Below are 5,761 nucleotides of genomic sequence, written 5' to 3' on the forward strand. Positions count from 1 at the left end.
AAGTCGCTCTGTGAAAGACTACAAATTAAAATGTATATCTGCCATTCAGAGGGTGCACCAGTTTGAGTGAGTCAAGAACTGCAACGCTGCTGGGGTTTTCACGCTCAACATTTTCCGTGTGTATCAAGAATGGTCCACCACCCAAAGGATATCCAGCCAACTTGACACAACTGTGGGAAGCATTGGAGTCAACATGGGCCAGCAGCCCTGTGGAACGCTTTCGACACCTTGTAGAGTCCATGCCCCGAAGAATTGAGGTTGTTCTGGGGGCAAATATGTTGTACACTCAGTGTAGCCTATATGAACGTAGTTCTCTTATCAATATGCGATTGATAGAGGGGGAAATCGATAGCCAGATGTTATAGGCCTACTCGCATCGACTGACCCTGGTGATAAGCAACTTAGATTGGGAGGTGGTTGTCTTGGAAACTTGACAATGTGAGAGGGATCAAAGACCACGTCCTAACTTAACACTCTCCTAGTTGGATACCTTTTAGTGTTCTGTCAAAAGTTTCCGAACCTGCGACTTTTAAAATCCATCCCAAATGGCTCATTTAACACAATTTAACGGATCTCCTCTGGTTACTGGTATTAACAAACAGCAACAGAGCTCATGTCTCCCGCTGCCACGTTCCCTCTGTGTTTGCTGGTCATTAGGTGCTCACTCCATTAAACAACACTCCTCGTGGAAAGAAAAGAGGAGAGCCAGGGTGTAAACCAATTATCATGGAGTGAGGAACAGAACTCAATTAGCGCGCGTGGCGCGTGGAAATACACGTATCTCCAGGACCTCAACTTGGGGGGAGGGCAAGGCAGCAGTTAAGGCCCATTACTTAAAAGGTCCAATTTATTACGATGTTATAACTGTAATGTTATAAAGCACTATAATTTACTTCAGCTGACCCTGCAGGCCATCAATAACCATGCTTCTGACAGAAGAAATAGAACAAATGCCAGTCAAACACACACAGAAACGAATATGGCAGCGCTGAGTTCTTCAAGAGCACTTACACCAGTATATTTAATGGGGCACTCAGCACCTGCTATAAAGTTCAAGTAAACCAATTCCATACAAATCAGTCCATGTAATGTCGCTTAAAGGTGTTTATACTTGCTCGTCGTTTGAAAAAGGAAGGAAACTGTTAATCCGCGTCTAATCCCCGCTACACTGGAGACGCACAACGGAGTTTATGAAGCGTGACTGCGTAAAATGCAATTTAGACCCCCTATCTATGGCATTGAAATGTGCGTAATGGTTTTCAGTGAAAGGTAATGCGGCGTTGCTGAACCCTTTGCGGACACACGAAACCAAATCCACTGATTCACAAACAGGTTTGCAATTAAAAAGCCTTTAAGGGCTTGATATGGAGCGCAATAATTGTTAGTGCTGTGTAGGCCATTGAGAGGGGTCATAGCCGTAAATAGTGCAGCACGGGCTATGGACCCAAAGGTTGCTAGAAACATCAGATGGAACGTATTAATTAGTGCTGTAGGGAGCGATGGTTATAATGATTGAGTGAATGGCAAGCTGTTGATGCGGATGTTGCCTCAGCCCCTGGGTTAACCCCAGGAGCGCCTATGGAGCAACATTGAACGAATTCAATATTCAATTAAATTGCGCCAACAATATATTTCATATCGTATACATTATCACAATCCAAAATAACCAAATTACATTCTAATACAATTATTATCATTGCCTAAAAAATGATGGTAATTAAAATGAGGCCTGTTGAAGTTATGTCCTTATTGGCTCCCAAGTGGCGCAGTGGTCTAAGACACTGCATCTCAGTGCTGGTTCGATTACAGGCTGTATCACAACCGGCAGTCATTGGGCGGCGCAGCGTCGTCCAGGATTGGCCGGTGTAGGCCGTCATTGTAAACACGGCCATTTGTTCTTAACTGACTTGCCTGGTTAAATAAAAATAACGATCTAATACTACTGTTATTATTGTATTATTATCACTATCAACGGCTAATTATTGAATTAACATATTTGGGATATTGGATTCAAGAAAAAAATGGGTTTACAGAACCCGAGGAGTGTCACGGAAACAGCAGATATGATTTATTTAACAAACTGATAAAGCGGGTAGATACATGTCAAGAAGAGGGAGAAACGATAAAAAGTGCTTACCCAGTGGCGACAGCCTTATGTAAACACGACCAACTGTGAGGAACGACAGAAGAATTCAAACGACATTAAAATCAAATCTATTCTGAGTAAAGAAATTACAGCACCATTAATCAAACTATGAGAGACAGTGAAATAAAAACGGCAACTCAAGTTAATGTCCAATCGAAAGGGTTATACAAAACATATCCTTCTACATTATGGGATTTTATACTTTATTGCATTTTGTGGGACTAATTATGTAGACTATATTTTAGTTAAAAACCATTAACATGAGAAGAGAAATTTGAACAAGGTAGGTTAACGACCTGACCAGACAAACTTCCCTGAGCCCTATGGTTATAACCTATGATAAGACCCAATCAGTTCACTCTGTTGGGAGAAAACTGTTATCCCTATACATAGTGCAATGGACATAAAAGCAAAAAGAAGGTCAAAGGCCCTAGGTACTGTCAGTGCAGAGGTCACCTTCTCCTGCTGGATTATAAGGCACATTACATCTGTGGAAAATGGAAAACACGAAACCTCAGCCAGTCTACCCTGGGTACCCCTGTAGGTATGACTTCGTTAACCTGAACTCAGTTACTCGATCTGGATTGATTATCTCAAAAGGTTTTACCAGCAACTTGCACTCAGGACTAGGCTCTAATACTGTCACTAATGTCAGTTTACAGATTGTACCAGAGATTGACAATGAATTAACAGAGCTGAATGCAAGACAGGGTAAAGTGTTTGTCAAAATAGGGAATAGAAATAGGAAAGACACTCCTAGTTAAAAGATCAGTAGAAACAAAGACAATTTCATTAGTTAATACTTGTCACAACCTTACAACAGCAACCAGTCTTTCTCACATTCTAACACAAACACACTCTCTTTCCAGTCATTCAATGGGTATATTTATGTCTTTGAGGGGGGGGGGACCTCCTCTGGGTAACACCATTACAGCACTCCCTCCAAGGTTATGATGTCACACGTGGCTCCTTCCACTGGGCGTGTCCTTGACAGGTGAGCGTGGTCTGCTGCAATGGTTTGATTGATAGAAGGTGTGGCCTATCGAGTGGGAGCTTGCCCTGGAGTGGAATGAGGAGGAGGAGCTACTGTCAGTGGAGGGAGCGGTCTCTTCAACAGCGTTTCCCAAACTCGGTCCTGAGGCCTCACCTGGGAGCATGTTTTGGTTTTTGCCATAGCACAACACAGCCGATAAAAAAAAATCAGAGCTTGATGAGGAGTTGGTATTTTGAATCAGCTAGGGCAAAAAACAAAACATGCCCCCAGGGTTCAGGACTGAGGTGGGGAAACCCTGGTCTAGAAGAAGATGGGGAGTGTCCATCATGGGGACTGTGTTTTGGGGACAAAGTGTCTCTTGTGACCAGAGGCTCTTTTATGTCGGTGTTTCTTGTCTCTATGGCTGTCTCTGTCATTGTCATTGTCTCAGTCCCTTCTGTCTTTGTAGCTGTCTTGGCCTGTGTTGCTATCTTAGTCTTAAAGATGGACACAAAAGAGACAAAGTTCTCGGCTGTCTCTATGATTGTCTTTGTCCCTGAGTCCCCTGTGGTCTTTGTATTCCCAATTGTCTCTGGGTGGTGTCCTGCCCCCTACTATTTGATGTCTGTACTCCTGAGTGGCCAGCAGGGCAGGGCTGTGGAATGGTGTTGAGCAGGAAACGCTTGTTAGTGCTGCACAGCGGACACTTCATCCTGAAAGACAGTTGAACCAAAATGAACACTGCAAAGCCAGCAAGGCCTTCAATATGAGCCAGTAACTTTGACACCGGTCTGTACGGGTCAGTCATACCTTGCCGAGAGTCAAAGACATTCTGCATTGAAAGCCAAACACCCATAACAGATCCTTAACCAGATCCTTTGCTAACACATCCCACTCACCAGCCTGCTGGACCCATGGTTTCTGCTTGCACCCAGCCCGATTGGTTTCCTTCAACCGCTCATCCAATGCATGTCTACATGGAACATGGGGAGAGAGAACACCTGACCACTGTGACTGACCCAAACTTAAGGAAAGCGTTGACTATGTACAGACTCAGTGAGCATAGCCTTGCTATTGAGAAAGGCCGCCGTAGGCAGACCTGGCTCTCAAGAGAAGACAGGCTATGTGCTCACTGCCCACAAAAGGAGGTGGAAACTGTGCTGCACTTCCTAACCTCCTTCCAAATGTATGACCATATTAGACACATATTTCCCTCAGACTACACAGACCCATAAATAATTTGAAAACAAATCTAATGTCGATAAACTCCCATATCTATTGGGCAACCAGTGAAGAACAAACACAATTGCAAATACAACCTATATTTATGTTGAATTATTTCCCTTTTGTACTTTAACTATTTGCACATCATTACAACACTGTATATAGACATGACATTTAAATGTCTTTATTCTTTTGGAACTTTTATAAGTGTAATGTTTACTGTTCATTTTTTATTGTTTATTTCACAAAGTATTTATTTATTTCACTTGCTTTGGCAATGTAAACATATGTTTCCCATGCCAATAAAGCCCTTAAATGTGCATTTAATTGAGAGAGAGCAAGAGGGAGACATTGACATATAAAATGGGGCTAAAAAGGGAGAGTAGAGAAAGGGGAGAATAAAAAGTGAGAGGAAAAACAGCAGAATGGAAAGCAGAGAGGGAGATGCATCACAACTTCAGTCTAAGAGGGCAAACAACAGTAACTTAGAGGTACCTCTTGTGTCCTGGGTTGACCTGCTGAGTCAGTAGTATCTTGTCTCAGTGGGAGAAACTGTTATAGCTGCCCTTTGACCACAGACAAGTGCGCGCAGGATCTCTCACGCACGCACATTATTTTACTATCAATGGTGCACACACACATCAATCTCTATTCTCACACTCCATCCTCCCCCAAACATTGAATTTCCAGCAGCTGCGACCCAAAAATAACTCCCTACTTGTTTGGTGTTACATTACCTTGCTGAATCTCTCAACAACAATTCAGTCGCTAAGTGAGATAGTTAGCTAGTAATGCTACAATTGATTGAATAACAGCACAACATAACTAGCTAATCATTTACAAGCATAACATGAATAGCAATCGACCTAGCTGCTGGAAAACAATTAACTACAATTTAAATAGCATAATAAATCCCCTTGACATAGCTAGCTAGATTGCCTTTTAAAACACCGATAAAATTCACATCAAGCAAGAAAAAATCACACTGGCAGTAGGATAGATTATAATATAGTTATCCAACTCGCCACCATCTGCCATGGTGTAGTGATCACTGTAAAAACATTTTTTTAAAGGCAAATCAATAGTGCCAATGCTAGCTAATGATTATTTATGAACATTTCTGTTTACTTCTCCTCCACGGGGGCCTTCGAGCGAGCACCTCACACACCTACGCTCCGTAGTAGTGCCTTACGTAAAATCAGATTTCATTACGTAAAATAACAGAAAGGATGACATAAAAAAACACACATTATTTTGACATATATTATAACAGTAAATATGTAGTCTAAAATAAATAAAAATATATGGCTACATTTATTTTCAGTAGTTGGTTTCGATCAGGCATAAAATTAAGCCTCTAATTTCATTTTCAGATTGACATTGCGAGACCCCGCCTCCATCTCCTTGACTGACTGCTG

This window comes from Oncorhynchus tshawytscha, linkage group LG29 (genome assembly GCF_018296145.1).
Source record: "Oncorhynchus tshawytscha isolate Ot180627B linkage group LG29, Otsh_v2.0, whole genome shotgun sequence".
NCBI lineage: Eukaryota > Metazoa > Chordata > Actinopteri > Salmoniformes > Salmonidae > Oncorhynchus > Oncorhynchus tshawytscha.